At 51.2% G+C, this 25,220-nt stretch overlaps 4 non-coding genes across 4 annotated transcripts; 2 read left to right on the top strand and 2 right to left on the bottom strand.

The window, feature by feature from the left end:
• On the top strand, nucleotides 1-73 carry TRNAR-UCG. The gene has a single exon. It is a non-coding gene; the product is annotated as a tRNA-Arg (tRNA).
• Nucleotides 74-1,055: 982 nt separating this feature from the next.
• TRNAQ-CUG lies at nucleotides 1,056-1,127 on the bottom strand. Its single transcript has one exon. It is a non-coding gene; the product is annotated as a tRNA-Gln (tRNA).
• Nucleotides 1,128-19,826: 18,699 nt separating this feature from the next.
• Nucleotides 19,827-19,990, top strand: LOC123358906. Its single transcript, XR_006575805.1, has one exon. It is a non-coding gene; the product is annotated as a U1 spliceosomal RNA (small nuclear RNA).
• A 1,934-nt stretch (nucleotides 19,991-21,924) lies between these two features.
• On the bottom strand, nucleotides 21,925-22,040 carry LOC123358900. The gene has a single exon (XR_006575800.1). It is a non-coding gene; the product is annotated as a U5 spliceosomal RNA (small nuclear RNA).
• Between the last annotated feature and the right edge of the window lie 3,180 nt (nucleotides 22,041-25,220).

Consider the following 25,220-nt stretch of genomic DNA (forward strand, 5'->3'; position numbering starts at 1 on the left):
GACCACGTGGCCTAATGGATAAGGCGCCTGACTTCGGATCAGGCGATTGAGGGTTCGAGTCCCTTCGTGGTTGTACTTGTGCAGTTTTACCTTTGGGCTGAAAGTCCTGCTCCCTTCACAGCTGGAACCTCTTCTTGGCCGCTCAGGTCAATGCTCCGGCTTCAGCTAGAGCCCCGGGAAGGAGTTGGGGGGTGGGTGTCACAAAGGCTGGTGCATGAGCCCCAGGTGCTTCCAGTCTCGCCTTTCCCCTTCCTGACTTGCCAAAGAAAATGGGCGGCTGCCCAGGCTAGAGTGTGGAGCAGTTTCCCTCTGTCCCTGTGCGTGAGGGGGTTGCTACATGGAGCCTGGGTGTTTCTCTTCTTCTCGCCAGCTGGGGAAAAGCCTCTTGGGGTAAAATCTCCTGCCCCATTGCCAAAGTGAGCACCTGGAGTACGAATGGTCAGAGACCCCACTATGGGGGCTGGCCCTGCTTTCCTACCATCTTGTGATGTTGGCCACAGAGCATCAGCAGCCGCCCTGCATGCTGGTGACCTTCAGTGGGGGTTTGGCCTGGCAGGGAGCAGCCTGGCTGGGTGTTTTTGTGCCTGTCTGCTGGCCACACATAGGCATGGTCCTGCCCTCCTCTAGCCCTGCCCTTGGTTGCTCTGTGGCTTTTAAGCCTTCCCTTGGAGCCGTCAGCACCAGCCGCCTCTGCTCCAGGTGCCCAGAGGAGGAGAGGGGCTGGGCTCCAGCCTGGGAAGCCTGGCCCTGGCCCTGCTTCCTTTAAATGCCATGTGGGCAAGAGGAAGAGCTGCAGCTACAGGGACCAAAGTTGTGGACATCAGGTGAAGCAGCAAGAAACCCAACCATCAGGTCAACCCGCAGGAATCTCTAGCCAGACGGTTAAGTTCTAGGACCCCACCCTCTAGCAGCCCAGCTGGACCAGAGACCTATCTCCAATGGGCACCAGTGACCCAGGAGGAGGAGGAAAAAGCATCCACTCTAGTTCAGCCAGGGAGAGAGTAACAAAGCACATGGCACTCCAAAGCTTTGCAGCAAACCACTGTACCTGTCAGAGGTCCCACTGAGATTTGAACTCAGATTCCAGGATTCAGAGTCCTGAGTGCTGCCCATTACACCATAGGACCTGCTGTTGTTTTGCTTTCTAGACCAGTGTGACTCTCAGCTGGCTGGTTTGCACTCTGCACTTATTGCTTCCCACCAGCGGCTTCCTCTCACAGGACTCTCTCTCCTCCTCCAGCGACTGTGGTCCTGCACTACCGGATCCGTGGGTCCTGCCCTGAGTCCCTGCATCCCCCTGCTTTGTCTCCATTCCCTGCAGGCTGCAAAAATGTCAGGGGAGGCTGCTCCTCCCTTCACTCGGTGCTCCCGCTCATATCAGCCAGCTGCAGCCTCATCTCCTGGAACTCGGGCAGCTGTCGCTTGATCCGGTCGTACAGTCACACACTGACTGGCTCCCCAGCCTGGATGCTCTTGTGGAAAGCCCACAGGTGACACTGCAGGACTTGGCACTGTTGGTTTCTTTAATGTTGTGGTGTTTGCACGACTGCCAGAACAAAACCGCCAACTCCTCCCTCACCGACTCCCACCAATCCCCCTGGTTGCCACAGAACCCTCTGATGCTTTCCCGTTCTGCCAACACCACCAGGCCTCGCCCCCCTGCTCCTTTATCTTGCAAGCTCTGGATGTTCAGCTTCACTATCCTCTGCCCTGGGCCAGGGACGGGGCGGCTCCAGGCACCAGTGCAGCAAGCTGCGGGGGGTGGCCTGCCGATCGCTGTGAGGGTGGCAGGAGGTCCCCTGGTGATGCGGATTAGGCGGCATGCCTGCGGGAGCTCTGCCAGTGCCCCAGCTGCAGCAGCAATTCGGTGGTGGTACGCTGAAGGCACAGGACCGGCGGACCTGCCACAGGCATGCCGCCGAATCCGCCTTACCAGAGGACCTCCGGCAGGTGTTGGGATAGATCTGTATTACATTATACACTAATGTTAGATGTGTAGAAAGTGTGACTAGAAAGGAGCAGTATGACAGTGCTGCCCGTGGGAGCCAGCTGAGGTCACTCAATCAGGGTGAACTGCAAACAGAACGGGGCAGACAAACCCCAAGCGCTGGTGGTTATTCTAATACTTAGATTTACCAACCAGCACAAAACAGCTTCTGTAGCACCTCACTGGTTACTCAGAAGTCCAAACCACGCAGCTCCCTTAAAGTGCCCAGCCTCAGGCCTCCGTCCAGACACACACGTCAGATATGATGATGATTCCTGAAAATCTGATCTCATCACATCAAAGAAAAGGTTCTTCCAATCCCAAAGGATCAGCCACATACCCAGGTTCAATTATAACTTAGATCTTACCCAAAATACACGCTATAGCCAATTGTTATTAACTAAGCTAAAATTTATTAAATAAGAAAAGAGAGAGGGAGAGTGTTGGTTAAAAGATCAATATACAGACAGACTTGAATTCAATTCTTGAGGTTCAGATGCATAGCAGAGATGAGCTTGTAGTTGCCAAAAGTCCTTTTAGAAATAGTCCAGAGGTTACAGTCCAATGTCCATATTCAGGGTGACTCCAGTCAGTGACTCGGGATCTCAATCCTTATGGCTTAAGAGTTCCCTCTCTTGAAACTGAACGCAGATCTGAGATGAAGCAGGATCATGTCCCAGGGTTCTTATATATTTCCAGCAGCCTTTCAGCCTGAGAAAACAATAGGCTTAACTCTTTACCCCAAACATCTTGGCAATTAGCAGAGGGTAATTTACCCATTAAACACTTCAGATACAGGTTAGCACGACCTTCAAAGAGACACAGAGACAATAATACTATTTCACTCAAGTATCATCATAAATGTTAATATTCCTTTTTTGATCTTTGAATGAAAACTACAGCAATAGACAAGCCTTGTTTGCTTACATCACAAGACCTGAGCAAACATCTCCCCTTCTACCTCTAACAATGCAGACTTGCATTTCAAAGCTCTGTTCATTTACAGATCTTCCTAACCAGCCCTCAAGGTTCACCCATGGGTCAGGTCAGTGGGTGAGGTGAGTTAATTAACTCTTTCTGGCCCTGTCACCTTTCAATGAAATATATTACACTCATAACGTCACAGGAGGTCAGGAATGGGATAGCAAGGGCTGCGGGTCGGGAGTGAGGGGCACTGGTAGAGCTGGGGGAAGCCCAGAGGGCTGTGGGTCGGGAGTGAGGGGCACCAGCAGAACTGTGAGTCTGGAGGTCAGGGCTGGGATGGCAGGGGCTGCGGGTCAGGAGTGAGGGGCACCAGCAGAACTGTGAGTCTGGAGGTCAGGACTGGGATAGCAAGGGCTGCGGGTCGGGAGTGAGGGGCACCACTAGAGCTGGGGGGAACCCAGGGGGCTACAGGTTGGGAGTGAGGGGCACCAGCAGAGCTGTGAGTCTGGAGGTCAGGACTGGGATGGCAGGGGCTGCGGGTCGGGAGTGAGGGACACCGTTAGAACTGGAGGGAGCGCAGGGGGCTGCGGGTCGGGAGTGAGGGGCACCAGCAGAGCTGTGAGTCTGGAGGTCAGGACTGGGATGGCAGGGGCTGCAGGTCAGGAGTGAGGGGCACCAGCAGAGCTGTGAGTCTGGAGGTCAGGACTGGGATAGCAGGGGCTGCAGGTCGGGAGTGAGAGGCACCTGCAGAGCTGGAGGGAGCGCAGGGGGCTGCGGGTTGGGAGTGAGGGGCACCACTAGAGCTGGGGGGAACCCAGGGGGCTGCGGGTCAGGAGTGAGGGGCACCAGCAGAGCTGTGAGTCTGGAGATCAGGACTGGGATGGCAGGGGCTGCGGGTCGGGAGTGAGGGGCACCGTCAGAGCTGGAGGGAGTGCAGGGGGCTGTGGGTCGGGAGTGAGGGGCACCAGCAGAACTGTGAGTATGGAGGTCAGGACTGGGATGGCAGGGGCTGCGGGTCGGGAGTGAGGGGCACCGTTAGAACTGGAGGGAGCGCAGGGGCTGCGGGTCGGCAGTGAGGGGCACCAGCAGCACAGTGACTGAGGAACTCAGCAGGGAGTCCAGGGGGCTGTGGGTCGGGAGTGAGGGGCACCAGCAGAGCTGTGAGTCTGGAGGTCAGGACTGGGATGGCAGGGGCTGCGGGTTGGGAGTGAGGAGCACCGTCAGAGCTGGAGGGAGCGCAGGGGGCTGCGGGTCGTGAGTGAGCAGCACCAGCAGAGCTGTGAGTCTGGAGGTCACATCTGCAGGGAACAGTTCTGAACTTGGAGCACTTACAACTTGGAGAGTCTTTGTAGGGCATCCCAAAGGTTTCCTGTATTCACAGACAGTTGTTGAGATGGTTCACCCAATTCCTCACCTGTGCAGACAGCTCTCGGGAGCACTTTTTTCTAGAGCCATAGAGGTCTGAGACCCATGGCTGTTCCCCTCATTCCAGCTGCGAGATCACATCAGGTTTGGAAACTGGAAACCCTGGGAAGGGAAAGAAAACAAGGAAGGTCCATGGAATTTTTGGGATACTTGTCACAAGGAATATTCCATGGTTTTAACCCCAGCTCGTTTTTAAGACATAACACCCCAAGGCCGGCTTCCTTGGCTCAAAGTGGCAGAAGAGTTATTATTATAACTCATATTCATGACCTTAGTGACTAAGAGCCAATGAACCGTGGGCCCGTTGTGCTAGGCACAGCACAAACCCAGAATAGAAGATGTGTAGTGAAACATGCTGTGCTGGCAAACCACACATGTGTTTATTACATTTACTCCTGGCTTAAGGTAAAGCAATGCTCAGGTTATTGATTAAGCACAGACTAGGCAATAGCGCACGTAGCCCCTCCAATAGCTCACGTAGTCCCTTCACCAATTATGATATATTGCACAAGGGGAGATGGCTATGGGTGAACCAATCAATATGTTACAAGTAACTATGATCTCATGCTCTTTGTTCTAATTACTAATAAAAACCCAGCTCAAGAGAGCTCGGGACGCCTGCTTAACAAACCTCTTGACTCCGCGTCTCCTTGATCCCAACATCTGGTGACCCCGACGTGATACACCGGATCCCGAGGACCCCTGCTCATCCGACTGGAATAGTCTAGGTGCACCCGCTGGAAACAGCCACTCGTGAGTATGGGGAGCGATTTATCAGTGCCACAAAAGGCTCATGCTAAGGAATTATTTAAGCTCATTGAGGGGAGCGGTTGCCCAGCGGTTACGCTGCGGCATGTAGAGGATTTTGTTAAGGAAATAGAATGTCAATGCCCCTGGTATCCCGAAGAGGGGTCCCTGCAGCAAGCAGATTGGCAAAAGATAGGAACACAGCTCTTTGAGAAACCGAGAGCAGCAGTACAGCACCTGCTCATGTGGCAGCGCTGTACTGAGGCAGTGGGAAAACTGGGGCCACAGGCGTCTCTCACTGCCGCCCCGCTTCTCGCGCTGCCGACACCGCCTCCGTACCCGCGGGTGCTACCACCAGCGCCTGCGGTGTCGGATACGGGGCAGCGGCCCTCGGATCCCTCCGTTAATAAAGGAACTGATCAGCCTTGTTTCCGGGGGAATCGTGGGGGCTGCGTCCGGGCGGCGGTTGCGTTGGCGCGTGAGACGGGGGAATTGAGTTTGGAGGAAGAACATCAGTGGGAGGGGGAGTTGCCCATGCTAATGCCTATAGCGGCAGGAGTCGATGCACAGGGCAATGCCGCCAGAGAGTGGGCGGCGCTACCGTATACAGTACTGAGGGAGGTGAGAAAAGCTATCACGGAGACAGGCATCAGGTCTAATTTCGTGGCAGGCATCTTAGAAAGGATTGGTAATGGCTACACGATGGCTCCACAAGATTGGAAAGACTTATTTCGTATGGTGCTGACCCCCGCCCAGTATATGGTGTGGGACAGTGAGTTCAGGTTAGCTGCTGTAGGATACTCAACCCCAGCTGCCACGCCTGACCAGATTTATGGAGCAGGCCAATTTAGCACTATAGAGGGACAGTTGGAGTTAGACCCAGACACATATATTCGTACTAAACTTAGTGTTATGAGAGCTTTCAGAAGGGTTCCCGTAAGTGGGAAACCGACTAGGTCTTTCACAGCCACCCGGCAGCAGCCTACAGAGCCGTATCCGCAGTTCATAGATAGGCTCAAGGAAGCAGTACAGCGGCAGGTTGATAACGAGGAGGCACAGACAGAGCTTTTACGGCGACTGGCCTATGAACAAGCTAATGCTGACTGCAAGAAGGTACTGCAATCTATAATACATCGCCCCTCGTACACTTTAGTGGACATGATTCAGGCTTGCGCGGATGTCGGTAGTCAAACCCATGCTATGGCTCTTTTGGCGGGGGCTATAAGACAAGGTAATAAACCCACAGGAAATTGTTTTAATTGCAAAAAAACGGGTCACTTTAAAAGCCAGTGTAGGGCACCTGGAGGGGGAGCACATAAAGGAAGACCCCAGGAAGGGGGTAGGCCCTCCAAAAAATGTCCTAAATGCAACAAGGGGTATCATTGGGCAAATCAATGTCGATCAGGACTGGGGCAGGGAAACCAGTGATCGGGCCCTCCACGGGCCCCGGAAAAACAAGGGGGGCGGAAGAATTGACTAGAGCACAACCGGCAACGACCGGCAGTGCTGGAATAGACGTGTATAATCAAGAAGAAAAATCCTCATTCTTACCGGGGGAAGTTCTTTTAATGCCTACTCAATTAAAAGGGCCCCTTCCTGAAGGGACGGTGGGCATTATACTCCCTCGGTCATCAGCAAGTAAACAAGGAATTATGGTAGTTCCAGGAGTGATTGATGCTGATTATCAGGGAAAAATATATGTTCAGTATTGGAGTCACCTGCCTTTTACTTTAAGACGAGGGGACTCCTGGGCACAAATGATACTGTTGCCATATGAGCTCCCTGGAGAAAAATCACAGGTAACACGTACAGGAGGCTTTGGATCAACCCGTACTGAAGGCGACAGCGACTCTTCCTTTCACCCACAGGTGGCAGCGTTGGTACATCGAATATCCCTGCACAAACCTCAACGTAAGTATAACCTCCAAGGTAAGTGGCTGACCGGTTTGTTGGACACAGGGGCGGATGTTTCTGTCATAGCTGAAAAGGATTGGGAACCTAAATGGCCCTCTGAGATAGCCCCTGCGGTATTCGGGGTAGGAGGAAGCCAAGCATCTAAAAAGAGCTCTCAATGGTTACCAGTAAAATCCCAGGAACAAGGTCCCATAATAGCATATATTCAACCCTGCATATTGCCTTTACAGTTTAACATTTGGGGAAGAGATTTGTTAGAACAGATAGGGGCAAAACTGGTTTTGGAAGATGAGTAAGCCTCAGGCTCTTCCGTTACAGTGGAAAACTGATAAACCAGTCTGGGTAGAACAATGGCCATTACCTAAAGAAAAATTAGAAGCTTTGCAGCAATTAGTTGAGCAACAATTGAAAGATGAACACATTGAGCATACTACAAGCCCGTACAATACTCCTGTTTTTGTAATTAAAAAGAAATCAGGAAAATGGAGGCTCCTTCACGATTTGCGGGAAATTAATAAAATATTAGAACCAATGGGCCCCCTGCAGTGTGGCCTCCCCAATCCAAATTTAATCCCTTATGACTACCAGGTGGCAATAATTGATTTAAAGGATTGTTTCTTTACAATACCGTTACAGGAAAAGGATAGAAAGTATTTTGCATTCACAGTGCCAGTCCTGAACAACGCCCAACCCACAACACGTTATCATTGGAAAGTGTTACCCCAGGGCATGTTAAATAGCCCTACCATGTGTCAGTATTTTGTAAACACTGCTCTTCAACCTTTCAGGAATAAGTTCAAAACGCTACTTGTATACCATTATATGGATGATATCTTAATAGCCGGTAGGCCCCTACCCACCACATGGAAATGTGAGTTAACTGATATCTTAAGTCAATCGGGTCTGGTAGTAGCCCCAGAAAAAATACAGGAAGCCGAACCTTTTCAATATTTAGGTCATAAAATGCTTGCAGCATACTCCATGCCCATACTTCCAAAACTTACCTTGCCAAAAAAATTAACATATGTAGTACTACAGCAAATTCTAGGATCCATAAATTGGATAAGACCGTATTACAAGATTCCCACATCTATGCTAACTCCACTGTTTAATGCCCTAAAATTAGGAAAGCAACCGGGAGACATAATATCACTAACAAACGAACAACGGGAGGTAGTGCATAAGGTCAACGAAGCCATGGCAGAAAGGTGGGTAGATAGAGCAGTACCTGACGTGCCCCCATCCTTAATCATTCTTGGGGACACTAAGCAATTCATGGGGGCATTACTTCAACATACAAGTGAGAGAGAATTTATCCTCGAGTGGATGTATTTACCACACACACACAAAAACACACTCGTCCCATTGTCTGGAATGTTTGCTCAATTAATCACTAAAGGACGCAATCGAGCACTAAACTTGTTTGCCATGGATTTAGTAAACATTATTATCCCCATCCCCATCGCCACCTGGGAAGTTGCATGTATGCACTCGGAGGAGGTGCAAATAGCCCTAGCCAATTATGTTGGGTCCGTAACTTACCATACTCCCAAGGATCCTCGTCTCCAAGTTGCTCAGCATATTCCGCTGAAAGTATTTTACTTGGTATCTCCCGTTCCCATAACAGAAGCTCTTACCATTTTCACCGATGGTGGCCCCTCCAGAGGGGTGGTCGCTTGGAAGAAAAATGACCAGTGGAAATCCCAGTTTACCTTACCGCAACGCTCTCCTCAGCGTGCGGAGCTGGCTGCGTTAATTCTTGCCTTTAACACATTTTCTGATCAACCAGTTAACCTCATAACAGACAGTTTGTATGCTGCCAATGTTGTTAGTAATATTGCTTCTAGTTGTGTTACTGCATCTTTGGATAATAGTTTGCTTGGTTTATTTCTTTCCCTACAACTGATATTACGTCACCGACGACATCTATTTTTTATCGCACATGTTAGAAGTCATCAGCCTTTCCCCGGAGAAATCTCGCAAGGCAATGCCTATGCTGATAACGCCTTAAAGGCTTTCCCCTGCTCTCCTATGGAAAGTCACTCCTTACATCACCAAAATGCTAGGGCATTGGCCAAGCAATTTTCCATACCACTATCTGATGCACAAGCGATTATTCAGCAGTGCCCTGAGTGTACTGGAAACCTCGCAGGACCCGCTATCGGGGTAAATCCTCGGGGGCTAGGTGCAAACCAATTGTGGCAAATGGACGTCACTCGGTTCCCACCATTAGCTCCCTGGTCCTATTTGCATGTAGTCATAGACACTTATTCTGGCTATATATGGGCAACGCCACAAAAAGGGGAAAAAGCCAAACACGTCTGTAATCACCTCATTCGTTCCTTTGCAGTGATGGGAAAGCCATCAGCTTTAAAAACTGACAACGGCCCAGCCTATTGCTCTTCCGCGATGGCAGCGTTCTGCACGCGATGGGGAATCACGCATACCTTTGGCATCCCATACAATTCCCAAGGACAAGCCATTGTAGAACAAGCTAATCGCACATTAAAAACTGCCCTCCTGCGGCAAAAACAAAAAGGGGGGATTGTCCCCGGCAGCCTGACAGAAAAGGAAGAATGGCTGGCTCAAGTACTGTTTACACTCAATCATTTAAATCTATTACCTTTCAATTCTCAATTTTTCACCAGGGCACAACGGCATTATCAGACGACCGAAGTTCTTCCTGCTCCAAAGGTAACCTATCGTCAGCTACCTGGCCCGGAGTGGAGCGGACCTGTGCCACTAATCACCTGGGGGCGCGGTTACGCAGCTGTATCAACACCAAGCGGCCCGCTCTGGGTACCTGCACGATACGTTCGACCATACAAGGATGGCTGCCAGACCTATCCTGGCTAAAGCAAATGTTTGCATATGTTATTATTATAGTTGCAGGATTAATACTTTGTTGCTGCATATTACAGTGTATTCCTTCACTTATTAGCCTATTTGTCCACGGCTGCCCTTGGCAACGACTTAATACAAAACAGAGCATTCATTATGCCTGCAAATTGCTTAAAAACAAAAAGGGGGAGATGTAGTGAAACATGCTGTGCTGGCAAACCACACACGTGTTTATTACATTTACTCCTGGCTTAAGGTAAAGCAATGCTCAGGTTATTGATTAAGCACAGACTAGGCAATAGCGCACGTAGCCCCTCCAATAGCTCACGTAGTCCCTTCACCAATTATGATATATTGCACAAGGGGAGATGGCTATGGGTGAACCAATCAATATGTTACAAGTAACTATGATCTCATGCTCTTTGTTCTAATTACTAATAAAAACCCAGCTCAAGAGAGCTCGGGACGCCTGCTTAACAAACCTCTTGACTCCGCGTCTCCTTGATCCCAACAAAGATGGCCCATGCCCTGAAGAATTTACAGTCTAAATAGACAAGACAGACACAGATGAGGGAAGAGGTGGAACCCACCAGCAGAGTGAACTATGTGAAGGCAGAGGGACAGATCTGATGAACACAGGTATAGAACTTGAGACTATTGTATTTAATGTTATGACTAGGGCCAGTGTTTTCCGGAAATTGCTGCTATTACTGCATTTCCCCCTGAAATTACTCTTCATTTCTGGAATCACCCTTCGTATCCAGAATAGCTGAACAGAAGGTGGTTGGGGATGCAGGGTCACAAACCCCACATTTCTGCCTGGAGACCCCTGACTCCTCCCCAGGGCACGGGGCAGAGGCTGGGGGCTGGCTGCTTTTGAGACTTGCTGCCAATTTCTTCCCTCCTCATACAAGTCTGGGCTCAGAAAAAACACTGGAGCTTCCCCTTGGGAGATGGGGCACTTGGCAGTGGGACGTCGGGCTCCCTCATCAGGCTGCAGAGCGGATGGCCCTCGCACCTGCTCTCGGCTGCGTCCACAGCAGCTCTCCCCTGCTCATCTCCCCTGCACACAGCTGGTTCATGCCCTGTCTCCCCAGCACACAGCCGGCTCCAGGCTCTCAATGCCCAGTGTCTGGGCCCCACCTTCCCTACACAGCTGGCTCCTGTCCCCTCCCCCCAATGCACTTTCCGGCTGTAAAGGATTATATATTGCTCATGCTTGTCAATTACTCTGTTTTCGCTGCCAACAAACACTGGCCCTACTTATGACTGTTATCTGTATCTTTGAGCCAGCCCTTGAAAGCACGAATACTTCACAGACTGTGGTGCTGAGATGGGCCAGATGATACCGGGGAGGCTGAGGGATGGGGGGATGGGTTTCCTGTGCAATCTGGTGTCACTAAGGCTGGATCTCAAGGCTGGTTATGCAGAACTCCATCTTCTGAAGCTTTGCCCCGCACAGAAAGGGGCAGTGACTGATTTTACTTCTTTCGGGAGACTGAATATGACAGACTTTTTGGAGAGAAACAGTTGAGTTTGAGCTGACTGAGAAGGGCCTTTTTGGGCTACAAACTGACATGACCTGATAACCCAGACGTAAGCTTTTAAAGAAGGTTTTTAATACACTTTGGAATGATCGGGGATTCCCAAGAGGACTGATGGTAAATATACATTTTGATGCTTTTATTGCTTTATATCTTTTCCCCATAAGGCACAATGCCACTGTCATGGATGCACAGGATCTGTGCAATGCCCTGGCTTTTAAACTGTCCTTGGGAGGTGTCCCTTGAGTGCACTACACCCCCAAGGACTCCCACTCTTCCACAAGGACAAGCCATGTAGCTTCAGCACCTGAGACTGAGCCTCTGGCTTCAACACTCCTATTTCAACCTGTGAGCTCTGCCAGCAGATCCAGCCGAACTACACTCCTGTTCAGTGACTGTTCCTCATTCAATGCACAGAGCAAGTTTGTGCTGTGACACTGGGCAGACTTTTAAAACATAGCAGGGTTCATTAGTCAACTGAAATACAGCACTGAACATCTTTAGATTAGCACAGAGAAGCAAAAACGACGATATAGTCCATACTGGCCAATGCCCTTGAGCCAGGCTGCTGTAAAGAACAGTTTGGTTTCCTTTCACTGAGCGTGTCCATTTGTCTTTGCTCCAGTAGAGCTCCCTGCATCTGCAAACCCAGTTCTTCCTGCTCCCAAGCACATCATGAGTCCATGTATGCTTCACTCAGCCAAGGGGAGATCCTCCATGGACAGGTGACAATTATTCCCTTGTCTCTGTCGGGTATTCCACTGATGTAGGTTGGTCCCAGCCTGTCCTTAATGACCCATTCATATCACCCCATGACAGCTCCGTGACAAAACACCTCATGTCTCCTCCTCTTTATAATCATGGCAATACCAACCACAGAGGGAAACTGAGGTGTGTATTGGCATCACCAAAATTCCCGCCTCTATCACACACACACTGCTCACAGCCCTTGGAGAGAAAGCAAAGCACGGGAACTGGATGTTAGTCCAGTGAACACAGTGGAGGACAAGCTGCAATCCTCACACCCTGGTCAAACAGGAGAGGCATGTGGGTCCCCACCCATACAGAGGGGCTGGCTAGAGGCCTGATACCCGAGAGGCCATTGCTTGAGCAGACCATGGAGGCAGGTCAAAGGCTTCGCTACCCCAGAACTGTGGCATCGCAAAAGCACATTTTGGGGAATTAGGAAATCTAGTGACTCAGGTGTAATGGGAGGGAGAATTAAACTCCCCAGTGTGTGGAGAAGGCTGGGGAATTAAACACTAAAATTCAGGAGCAACAGCCCCTAATTCTTCTGAAAAGAAGGAAGTTTGGGGTGGGCTTTAGCAATTAGGTTGCACCACATTCATAGATTGGAATTATTAATTAATAAGTGATGTAAATCATGAGTATTAATGCTTGATGCTTATGGACTTCCCAAAGGCCACGTATGGGTTGGGGCAGCTATTGACATTCTTGTAATCAGAGAAAAGGAGCAGATATGGTATATAGCCATCCTATTACCATAAGGAAGTGGATAAAATAACCTCCTAGTTACCAGGTTTTCATTTTGTCAGGTCCCTGAGACAGTGTAAACTGAAGCAGGGCTCCCTTCTGATGGTCTCCTTTGCCCGTCGATCTTTCTTTCCAATGGTGTCGGTATCTTGTAAGTATGCACAGTGCAAAACCCTCTTTACTGTACTTATCTTAGTTTAATCGTTACGTGTATTGATCCTTGCCTATGATTTCAGTTATAACTGTCTGGATTAAATCATGTTTCTGCGTTTCACCAAATTCCATCTTCTCAATTAACTCTGAGTAGCCCTGTACAAGGGCAAGTCGTACCCCAACCTGTAATCTTATAAGTGTAGAAACTGTACAGGCTACACCACCACCCTGTGACATCATCAGCCAAGCGCCCATTGGTGCCAGGGAAGTGGCCCTGGTGTGGGAGGGAGGATGCAGCAAGGACTCAGGGTCGGAGGCCGGGGTCACTGTGCATTGAGATGGGGAGGTCATATGGGGAGGGGGGTAATGAGTGGGAGAGGGAGGTCAAGAGTTATAATAATAATAATATTGGGGGGGTGTATAATGAAGTGAAACTGAACAGAAAGAAAACTGGAGTGGAGGCTCTAAAGCAACAAGGTTTGGGTAGGGATTTGGGGTAAAAGGTCTGGGATCCCCCAGAGCTCTGGATCCCCAAACCTCTCCTCCCTCCCACTGACCCACCCAGCCCACTTCCCGGGTGCCCTTCCTCCACACTCCCCTCCCCTTCTTTCCATTACTCTCAGCAGGCACCACCTCCGGCCACCTTGGGAACTTCCTGTGTTCCCTCCTCGTCTCTCACAACCTCCTCCCTCCCTGCTGCTTCTTAGCTCTAACCCTGCACACGCCCTCCCCATGTCCTGGCACCCCAGAATTATCTACTCCTCTCCTTCTCCTCCTCTCCCATAGCTCTGTTCTCCCTTCACCCGTGGGCTCCAGAATGGCAACTTTATACACTCTCGTATCAAAAGAGGAGCTCACCTGACTGTCACACAAGCCATGCATGAGTCATACACCTATTAACTCAATTTAGAATTCTACAGGAGGCATATTTTCCTCCTAAAATGAGGAAACGGCATGAAAGCTACAGTTATTAATGTAAAAGCAACAAAGAATCCTGTGGCACCTTATAGACTAACAGACGTTTTGCAGCATGAGCTTTCGTGGGTGAATACCCACTTCTTCGGATATTCACCCACGAAAGCTCATGCTGCAAAACGTCTGTTAGTCTATAAGGTGCCACAGGATTCTTTGTTGCTTTTGCAGATCCAGACTAACACGGCTACCCCTCTGATACTTGAGTTATTAATGTAGTTATTAAGGTATCCTATAAGGATACATTAAATGCAATTTTAAAATGACTGACAGCACCAAAAAGGCAAATGTCCAAAAAATTATTCTAGTGGGTGGGAGATAAGGCAAAAAAAGTGGGGCAAGGGAACTTGTCAAAACTTGTATGACAAATAAAGGTATAAAGTTATTACTACTCGGGTTTTTTAGAGCCCCCACAGCTTCTAATAACCAAGGGGACAGGACTCCTCACCCAGCGAGGTCACCGTCTCATAGTTCTCCTGCATGACATCCCTGTACAGGGCTCTCTGAGTGGGGTCCAGCAGAACCCATTCCTCTCTGGTGAAATACACAGCCACCTCCTCGAAGGTCACCGGCCCCTGAAAGAGTGAGAGTCCAACACTCAGTACCTGCTGCACCACTCACAACCCCACCACTCACGGGGGAGAGGAGCCAATCAAAGGGAAACTCTGGGTGGCTCACGGTCAGGAGTCCCACCTCCACCCTGCTCAGAGCAGCCAGGAAACACCAGGGTGAGGGGACGAAGCGAGAGCCCCTTGTCTCTCCCAGCAGATCCATCCCCCCCCTACTAGCCACAGATGGACACAGGGGATGGAGCCCCTAGCAGGGCGCAGGGAGAGCTCGCTGGCAGAGAGCCCAACACTGTTCTCATTGTGAAGAGCAGGACAGGACCAGACTTAGTGGGGGGCAGACGACATGACGGTCCAGGGGGGCCTTGCTGAGGGGTGTCCTGTCTCTCCTCTCCTCACTTCTCTTCAGCTGTCTGCCCCTGCAACTGTTCCTGCAGCCCTGCCCCCTCCCCCACTGGGAGCTGCCCCCAGCCAAGCTGCTCCCAGGAGCCTCCTGTGCCGTGCGGCGGGGGGGGGGAGGGGGTTGCTGATGTCAGGGTGGCCCCACCCTCCTGCCTCTGCCCAGTCTCTGCTGAGCTGAGGTGGGGGGACAAGAGTCTGTGCTGCTGCCTCTGGGTCAGGAGTGGGAGCTGCTGGCCCCTGCTGCTGTGTGCACGACCCTTCAGACTAGTGAGTGCCGCTGGGCTGGGAGTGACAGCGGGTGTGTCTCACCCCTGCCGCCCCCCACACACTCACCCCACCACAGACACGTCAGTTACTGTTATTACTTCTTTTTACTTCCTGTCAAAATGCGCAAAGTGCACATAGTCTCTGTAATTTTATTCTTTCACATTTGGTCAGGATGACAGTGCTGGTATTTTAGCTTTCTAACTGGTCTGTGCATTTCAAAATTTTATTTCCGTCTTATGCTTAAATTCAATTCTTTGAGTAATGAGTTCTAAAATGCCTCACCTGTCCTGGCTGGAGTAATTATCATTATTACTGTTATTACCGTATTGTGCTTTGTCATTCATTATTTAAAATGGTACAGTCAAATAACAGACTCTACATTTTGCATGTACTTACCTTAGCAGGGCTCATTTAAAAAAAAATTAGCTAAACTCAAAACTTTAGACACTGTGCAGATGAAGATCACTTATCTTCAGATTGTATTTTTAAATCTGTCTGTAAAGTAACTTTCAATGTCTATGAAAATAAATACAGTTCCAAGTATGATACTAATAGCAATGATGGAGTGAAATGTTAGTGAGTCACCTACATGATAGTGACCAGTTAACACAAATGCCGAAATAACTAGAGAAATAAATTCCCATTCGTAAAACAGAGAAAAAAAACTTTAATCCCCTATGTAAACTAAGTAAATATGTTTTCAGTGGAATGAAAAACAATTGACTAAAATAGAGGAGATAATGGCAGTAACATGGAGCGTGTCTCTTAGAGAACGTAAGCAGATTTTATTTATTTTTATTTATCTCTACTAAAGATGGGGTAAAAAGTATCAACCTTGTGTTTCTGATACCTGCATTAAAGCTCCAGAACTGATACCTCAAGGCTTGGGATAGGGAATATCTTGCTGTATTGTCTCCTGATTGTTCTAAATTTACTTTTAAATTTAATATGTGGCTGTATTAAGATTATGGGAAAAGAGGTACCAAGTGGTAACAGGGTGAACAATTAGCAGGAAGATTAATTTTAAATAATTTTTTTTTGTAAAGGCACCTCTGTTTCCAAATGTGCCTTAACCACAGGATACAGGTTGTGTGTCAATGCTAATGAGGTATAATCAGAATCACATTATAAAAAGGGGGTGCCCAGAGCAGGAAAATTGAGCTCCCTATGGGAAATTCCAGCAGGAACCATCCCTCTACTGATGATCAATCCATGAGAGACACCTCAGACCCTAATACTATTGAACAGGATGTGAGTAGAACTAGAGTTGTAACTTTTGCACAGGTCTTCATATAATGTCTATATGTTTGGGTCGTCATAACCTTAACTGTAACTTCAATAAAACTTGTAAAACCGACTAGACCTTGTACCTGTGAATGTCTGTGTGGTCACTACCCTTGGTCTGTGTGTGTTCCTAGAGACTGTACATTTGAAGCAAGTAGCAGAGGCGACTTTCACTCTGTTAAGCTTGAAACTGTCGCCACCAGAGCCGACACCGCGGCGGTGTAATACCACATTACAAACTGCACTTTAAATAAAAGGCTGCACAATACACCACACACCAGGCCACCCTCACTTCTGCGCTGCTGCTGCTGCTGGCGGTGGCATGGCCTTCAGAGCTGGGCGCTTGGCCAGCACCCGCCGCTATCAGGCTGCCCTGCCAGTGCTTAATTTGTGCCATGGCTGAGCTCTGGCACCTCTTTCAATACAAATTAAGCAATAGAGGGAGGCACCGGGGCCTGGACGTGATGGTGGGGAGCCCGTGAGGGCCAGGGGTGATGGGGGGCACCAAAATACAAGTTCACCCAGGGTGCCATTTTCTCTAAGGCCAGCCCTGGAGCTGGGTATGGGGGAGGGGCATATCCCCTAAGGCCGTGGTTCTCAAGCAGGGGTCCCTGGACCTCTGGGGGGCTGCGAGCTGGTTTCAGGGGCTCCTCCAAGCAGGGCCAGTGTTAGACTCGCTTGGGCCCAGGGCAGAAAGCCCAAACCTCACTGCCTGGGGCCATGAGCCCTGCCACCAGGGGCTGAAGCCAAAGCTGGAGCAATTAGCTCTGTGGGGGGCCCTGTCACATGGAGCCCCAGGCAATACCCCTGTTTGCTACCCCCTAACACCAGCCCTGGCTTTTCTGTGCAGAAAACCAGGCATATGCAGGGCAGTGGGGGTTTTATAACATGTTGAGGGGCCTCAGAAAGAAAACAGTTGAGAACCCCTGACTAAGCCTCATTGGTGGGTGCCCCCTCTACATCTCACAGCCGCCGCTGGTTAGTCGGTGAGGCTCCAGCCCTGGGATTCTGCTCCCTTTACCTAGCCCCACCTAGGTGTGTTCTTTGCTCTTCCACAAATCAGAGCATTTCCACCTCATGAGTCTGTTCCTAGAATGGAAGCCACATATTAAACAAGTCCCAACAGGTTTGCTACACCCTGGCTTCCTCCCATTCTCCACCCTGTGAATTTCCTGCCCCACTCCAACCTCTAAACCAGACTGCCCAAGCCTCCCACCCCCTGTGTATCTGCTGTCACTCTCCCTCCAGCAGGAACCCACCAATAACCCCCAATAATCCCTACCTGAACAGGATCCTCTGCAGCCATTTCCCTTCCCTGTCCCATGGGAGGATGGGATGAACCGGCGCGAGACATGAGCGTCATTCTGCAGCCTGGCAGGATGAGAAGGGCAGTTGTGGATGTTTCAGAACTGGCTTTAGTTCATTTCACATCACAATTCCCCCAGGCCCTTTCCCTGCAGACAGACATCCTAGACTCTGCCATGCTGGAAAATGCTTGATCTCTTTATTACAGTGTAGACCTGACCCCTCCTGCCAGGGGTAAATCCACAGACGTTTTTCAGCCTCTGCAGTAATAAAGTCTCTGAACAAAATGCTAGAAAGGAGCAGAACCAAAGGGGCTGGGCAGGCTCCATAGGGGACACTGGTTCCTCCTTCCCCACCGGTGCCCCAGCCATGCCCTGTGGCTGGCAGAGAACGGCCACCCCATCTCCACCCCAGAGGGAACTGTGTCTCAGGGCTCCCCCAAACAGCACCCAGGAACCCCCATCCCTTTTGGGGAATGACTCAGGGCAACAATTTCCCACCCAAACAAAGACGAATTGCTGCTGATGAAATGGGGGGTGGGGCGAAGCCCCCCAAATATGAGGAGAATTTAAATTGACATTTGAAAATTATAGAAAAAAAATCAGGAAAAATAAGAGACTAGAGAGTCAACAATTTTAGGAAAAACGAGGGAATCTCCTTGGGTTTGATAGTCCTGTGTGGTGAGGAGAGAGAAAAGGGGGAGAACCAGAGAGACTTGTTACCAGTACTGGGGAGGGAAGTGGCACAGACAGGAGAAGGAGGCAGGTATCTCCCCGCCCCCCCGACTCACACACACTCTCCCCCTGGACTTTCCCGGCTGCACAGAGACCGTTCAACCCCCACCTGCCCCACTGCCCTTCCCCCGCCTGCAGCTCCGGCTTCTCCCTCCGCCCCCGCCAGCCACACAACGGGGAACCCCCGGGCCCCAGGCTCTGTCCCCACCTGGATCCCCGCGGGGCCGGGGGCAGATCCCGGCTGCAGCTGAGAACAGCGGCTCCGCTCCGGCCCGGGCGGCTCCAGCGCTGCTGGCAGCACGTGGCCACCAGAGACCAGCTGCTGAGCCCGGGTTCCCGCATCACAATGTGCCAGAGCCCCGCCCCCAGGAGCTGCCCCGCCCCCGGGCTGTGCCAGAGCCCCGCCCCCATGAGCTGCCCCGCCCCCGGGCTGTGTCAGAGCCCCGCCCCCAGGAGCTGCCCCGCCCCCGGGCTGCGCCAGAGCCCCGCCCCCAGGAGCTGCCCCGCCCCCGTCTGTGCCAGAGCCCCGCCCCCAGGAGCTGCCCAATGTCCCGTCTCTGGGCTTTGTTCTCCTGCCTCCTTGTTCCCAGCACCCACCGCTCCCAGCTGCTCCCTTCCTGTGTCTGCAAACACCCCCCCGCACCCGGGCTGGCTGCAGCGCTCGCTGGGGCTGTCTCCAGTGGCTGAAGTTGCCTCCATCTCTGCTTCACCTGGGGGCGGGGGGAGGGACAAAGAGAGGAGATGGTCCCAGGGTGTGAAAGCAGAATTAGGGGGCTGGGAAAGAAGGACTGTTTGGAAAGGAGGGTTTTTTGCGAGGGGAGGGGAGGTCATTCCTGTATTGGACCAACTGCCGGTGGGGGGAGAGCGAGAGAGAGAAGCGACACGCAAGCTGCGCTCTTTCCCCAGCAGCAGGTGCGCCACGTCCTCTCTCTGCTGGCCTGGCTGCCCGGGACGGGACCCGGCTACCCCTACAGGGCAGGCAAGAGCGGCGGGCAGGGGGAGGGGCCCGAGCGGAGGGGCGGAGCCGCGGGAGCGGGTATGCAGATCTGTTTGCGAGCAGAGCATTGTGGGAGCGGACGCAGGCTGCCAGGCAGGGCCCGACTTTGGCACCGGGAGCTCGGCGTGGAGAAGAGAGGGGCTCCGGGGGACGTGTCGGGGCGGCTGTCAGCAGTGGGGGCCGGTGTGGGCGAGGCCGGCGGTCGGTCCGCCCCGTGTGTTATAAGTTCGGGGCAAGCGAGGGCGGGCGGCGGCCGGGCAGCAGGAACTCATACTTACTTGGCAGGGGAGATACCATGATCACGAAGGTGGTTTTCCCAGGGTAAGGCTCATCCATTGCACTGCGGGTGTGCTGACCCCTGCAATTTCCCCAAATGCGGGAAACTCAACTGCATAATTTGTGGTAGTGGGGGACTGCGTTTGCGCTCTCCCCTGGTGATTGGTTTGAACAACAGACAACTGACAGTGGGCTCTTTAGGCTTAGTGTACTGCAAAGCAGATTCTCAGGAAAACAGCTGTTATTCTGGGTCTTTGGGAGTGCTCTTTTCCACAGGCCCTGTACTTCTAGGTATCTTTGTCACACGTTTCTCCTTGTAAGCAAAGCTCAGCTCTGAAACTTTACTTGGGTCTCTCTGTGTTCTTGGCTTTCCCTAGTCTTTTGCAGCTGATCTGCTCTCTAGTCTGCTTTTGGGGGGCTTGGACTGGTGCCTTCCTTGGCTCTAAGGGGAGCTGCCTGCCTGCCTGCTCTGCTTCTTTCCCTGCTTGTAGCTTCTTGCCTGGCCCTTCTTCTCGGGCTCTTCCTCTTTTGACGGGAGGACGGCCTGTCCAAAACGCCTGTCCCACCCGGTCTCCTCGTCCAACAGGCAGCCTCCCCCCCTGCCCTGGGGCCGCTTTGGCTTTCGCTGTCTGTTCCTGTCTCTTGGTGGCCACCCTGTCTGTGCTACGGAGACTAGGCTGTCACAACCCCATGCTGGAGGAGGGCTTTCCGTCGCTTGAGGCCCACCCACCGCCTGCCCGAATGCCCTTTAGCTACGCTGCGGGTTAGGGCGGCGTGGCCGTGTCGCCCAGGAGCGGGTTTTCCCTTTTGCACACCTCTGACGGACGGAGCTGTTTTGACTTAACTGTTCAGCACGCACCGACCCTCGGGCCTGGGCTGCACGGGGAACGTAAATCGGCGCGGCTACATCAGTCCGCGCCTTGGTCGGAAGAATTCTTCCGTCGACCTAGCTCCCGCCTTTCGGGGAGGTGGATGGCCGGCACCAACGAGGAAAACCCTCTCCAGGACCCTTCTCCGGGAACAGTGCCCTTCCGTTTGGGGAGATTATGCTGCTTTAAAAAAGAGAAATTGTTTAACTGCCTTTCTCTGAGGCAAGGTTGACTTTGTATTGCTTCCCTCGTGGCTCCTTATAGCAGTTGTGTTCTGAAATCTTTAGGGTTTGACTTCATTTATGATGAAATCTTGCTGTAACTTTATTCTAATTTTCAATGAGTAACTAGACCTGAGCTGTTTGGTGTGTTAGTGGAGGATTGTTTAAAAACCTGGGATTCCACTTTCGGCTGCCTTTCCATTACATTTCCTCTGAAAGCCCACCGAAAGCCTCCACTTCCCACATAACTCTCTCAAACCTGCAGTCATCAGGCATACAGAAGATGCTTACAGTTTCACTCCATACGAGTCCAGTTCCTTGCTGTTTCCTGTCTAACCACTGCACACATATGGTATCCCCTCCCTACCCGGAGCTGCTTCCTGGCTTTTGCGCTCAGGACAGGAAAACGAGAATGGAGAGGTAAGCTGTGCAGGGAACTCTTCCTCAGCTCGCACTCCACCCCCAAGGGCCTTTCGAGGTCTTCTACGGACTTCAGGTTTCATTTGATTTCCAAGGTTTATGGGCTCATTAATTAGCCATCTCTCCTAATGCAGGGATCCTACGGGTCAGACCAAAGATGGATGGCCCAAAAGAGCTAAGAAACAGAAATAAAGGTGAGAGCTAGGCGTTACATTCAGATGAGCATCCAGAAGCTGACTGTGCCCTGGCATGTTCAACGCTGCCCAAAAGAAGGAGCTCGTCAGGTCCCTCTGCTAGCACCCAAATCTGGTGGCTAGTCGGTCTGCTGGGAAATAAGGAAAAGGAAAAGAATTAAAGGAGTCAGGCAATAACAAGGAAATGAAAAGGTTTGTTGAACGGGTTCTGTCTGATTGACCGTCTTCCCAGCTACCCGTCCAAGTTAAAGACCTAGCCCAGTATCCTGTCTGCTGACAGCAGCCAATGCCAGGTGCCCCCTACTATACTTTTTTCATACTATAGAAAAGCTTCAGCCAGTGACACCAGCTCAGGGAGCACTCTTCTGTTTTTCTCACAGCAGGCAACAGCCTTGCCAAAGCAAAGCCTTAAAAAATTGGGTACAAACTCATCAACATTCCTCTCCACGGAAATCTTTAGTAAAAGGCGAAAGATTTATACGAACTGAAGAGAAAGCAGAGTATGTAGAACACGTGGCAGAGGCGCTGCCGGGGCAACCGCCTACGCTCCCAAAAGTCAGGGTGACTACTCTCCCAGCCCGCTACACCGCTAGCTTTCAGAGGAAATGGAATTGAACCGATTGGCAGCCCGAGTTGGATCATCGAAACCGGGGACACAGGGAGCAAAACCAGCCCCTCGACCAGGGACTCGCTTCGCTGCACGCAATGCACTGTGGCTATGCAAATAAGATGCTCCGGCCGTCTCCGGCGCTCAAAGGAGTCTTTTCTCCGGGCTGCCTCTGCTCCTTCCCCGGCTGGGCGGAGATTGGGATGGGGCAGCTGCTCTCCTGAGACAGTCCCGCTGATGCCCAGGCGCATGGAGGACGGAGCCCGGACGAGAAGCCAGAGGGCACTTGGCCCACAGCTAAAACCCGGAGCAAACGCACACACTTTGCAAAGTAACAGGAGCCGGGATCTCGCACATGAGATTCTATCTGCCGGCCGGGGTGCGACCCCGCGTTGTACCTGCCGCTTGGTCTGCCTCTGCTGCAAAGTAGCTCGCCTCGCTCAGATCCTTGGGGTTCGCTGAGCTGCAGCTCACCTTGATACACGGGAACAGCTTCAAATCATGGAATATCAGGGTTGGAAGGGACCTCAGGAGGTCATCTAGTCCAACCCAATCCCCAACTAAATCATCCCAGCCAGGGCTTTGTCAAGGCTGACCTTAAAAACCTCTCAGGAAGGAGATTCCACCACCTCCCTAGGGAACCCATTCCAGTGCTTCACCACCCTCCTAGTGAAAAAGGGTTTTCCTAAGATCCAACCTAAACCTTCCCCACCGCAACTTGGGACCATTGCTCCTCGTTCTGTCATCTGGTGCCCCTGAGAACAGTCTAGATCCATCCTCTTTGGAACCCCCTTTCAGGTAGTTGAAAGCAGCGATCAACTCCCCCCTCATTCTTCTCTTCTGCAGACTAAACAATCCCAGTTCCCTCAGCCTCTCCTCATAAATCATGTCTTCCAGCCCCCTAATCACTTTTGTTGCCCTATGCTGGACTCTTTTCAGTTTTTCCACATCCTTCTTGCAGTGTGGGGCCCAAAACCGGACAGGGTACTCCAGATGAGGCCTCATCAACATCGAAGAGAAGGGAACGACCACATCCCTCGATCTGCTGGCAATGCCCCTATGTATACAGTCCAAAATGCCGTTAGCCTTCTTGGCAACAAGGGCACGCTGTCGACTCATATCCAGCTTCTCGTCCACTGTAACCCCTAGGTCCTTTTCTGCAGAACTGCTGCCTAGCCATTCGGTCCCTAGTCTGGAGCAGTGCACGGGATTCTTCCGTCCTAAGTGCAGGACTGGGCACTTGTCCTTGTTGAACCTCATCAGGTTTCTTTCGGCCCAATCCTCCAATTTGTCTAGGTCCCTCTGTAGCCTATCCGTACCCTCCAGCGTATCGACCGCTCCTCCCAGTTTAGCGTCATCTGCAAACTTGCTGAGAGTGCAGTCCACGCCATCCTCCAGATCCTTAACGAAGATATTGTACACAACCGGCCCCAGGACCGAGCCTTGGGGCACGCCGCTTGAGACCGGCTGCCAATTAGACGTGGAGCCATTGATCACTACCCGTTGAGCCCGAGGACCTAGCCAGCTTATAGTCCACCTTATAGTCCATTCATCCAGCCCAAACTTCTTGAACTTGCCGACAAGAATACTGTGGGAGACCGTATCAAAAACTTTGCTAAAGTCAAGGAAGAACACATCCATTGCTTTTCCCTCATCCACAGACCCAGTTCTCTCCTCACAGAAGGCAATTAGGTTAGTCAGGCGTGACTTGCCCTTGCTGAATCCATGCTGACCGCTCCTGATCACTTGCCTCTCCTCTAAGTGCTTCAGAATTGATTCCTTGAGGACCTGCTCCATGATTTTTCCAGGGACTGAGGTGAGGCTGACTGGCCTGTAGTTCCCCGGATCCTCCTTCTTTCTTCCCTCTTTTAAAGATGGGCACTACATTAGCCTTTTCCCAGTCATTTGGGACCTCCCCCAATGGCCATGAATTTTCAAAGATAATGACCAGTGGCTCTGCAATCACACCCGCCAACTCCTTTAGCACCCTCGGATGCAGCGCATCCGGCCCCATGGATTTGTGCTCATCCAGCTTTTCTAAATAGTCCCGAAGCACTTCTTTCTCCACAGAGGGCTGGTCACCTCCTCTCCATGCTGTGCTGCCCAGAGCAGCAGTCTGGGAGCTGATTTTGTTCGTGAAGACAAAATCACGAAGGGGGAGGGTGGGGAAGCATTGAGTACATTAGCTTTTTCCACATCCTCTGTCACTAGGTCGCCTCCCTCATTCTGTAAGGGGCCCACACTTTCCTTGACTTTCTTCTTGTTGCTAACCTCCCTGAAGAAACCCTTCTTGTTGTTACTCTTAACATCTCTTGCTAGCTGCAACTCCAAGCGTGAGTTGCCCTTCCTGATTTCACTCCTGCGTGCCTGAGCAATATTTTTATACTCCTCCCTGGTCATTTGTCCAATCTTCCACTTCTTCAAACGGCGCTGCCTGCCAGTGCACTCAGCCTCACTTGGCAGGTAACAAAAGGGATCGAGTGGCCGTCCAGTTTCTGGAGAGTGGCTGACAACACCCGACCTTCTGCCCTGAGGAGAAACTGACGTGAGACAAGGCAGGGGAGGTCATTCTTGTATTGGACCAACTTCCGGTGGGGAGAGAGCGAGAGAGAAGCGAAATGCAAGCTGCACTCTTTCCCCAGCAGCAGGTGGGCCACGTCGTCTCTCTGATGGCCTGGCTTCCCGGGACGGGACCCGCTACAACTTAGATAATTTTTTACCTCAAGGTTCCCAAGACACAGACAAGGTTTTCATCTCGAGGCCAAAAGACCAAAAACATCAAGACACTTGATCACGGCCAAGCACTTGGATAGGCCAAGATTTAAAAGTTTATTAGAAAATATTTGAAAATGAACGATACAGAGAGTTGAAATGTCAGATATTGGTCATCGGGGGTGACATACAGAGTATAGGGCAATTTTAGTTTTAAATGTTTATTAGAAAATGTTTAAGAATAGATACAATTTAGATAATGCTTTCCCAGCGAGAAGGCCGAGAAATAATACAGAGAGTTTGTAACATCAGTTACTGGTCATCAGGGGTGACATACAGAGTATAGGGGGATGCTAGTACTTTGG

The sequence above is a fragment of the Mauremys mutica genome, unplaced genomic scaffold, assembly GCF_020497125.1.
Source record: "Mauremys mutica isolate MM-2020 ecotype Southern unplaced genomic scaffold, ASM2049712v1 Super-Scaffold_100099, whole genome shotgun sequence".
Taxonomy (NCBI): Eukaryota; Metazoa; Chordata; order Testudines; family Geoemydidae; genus Mauremys; species Mauremys mutica.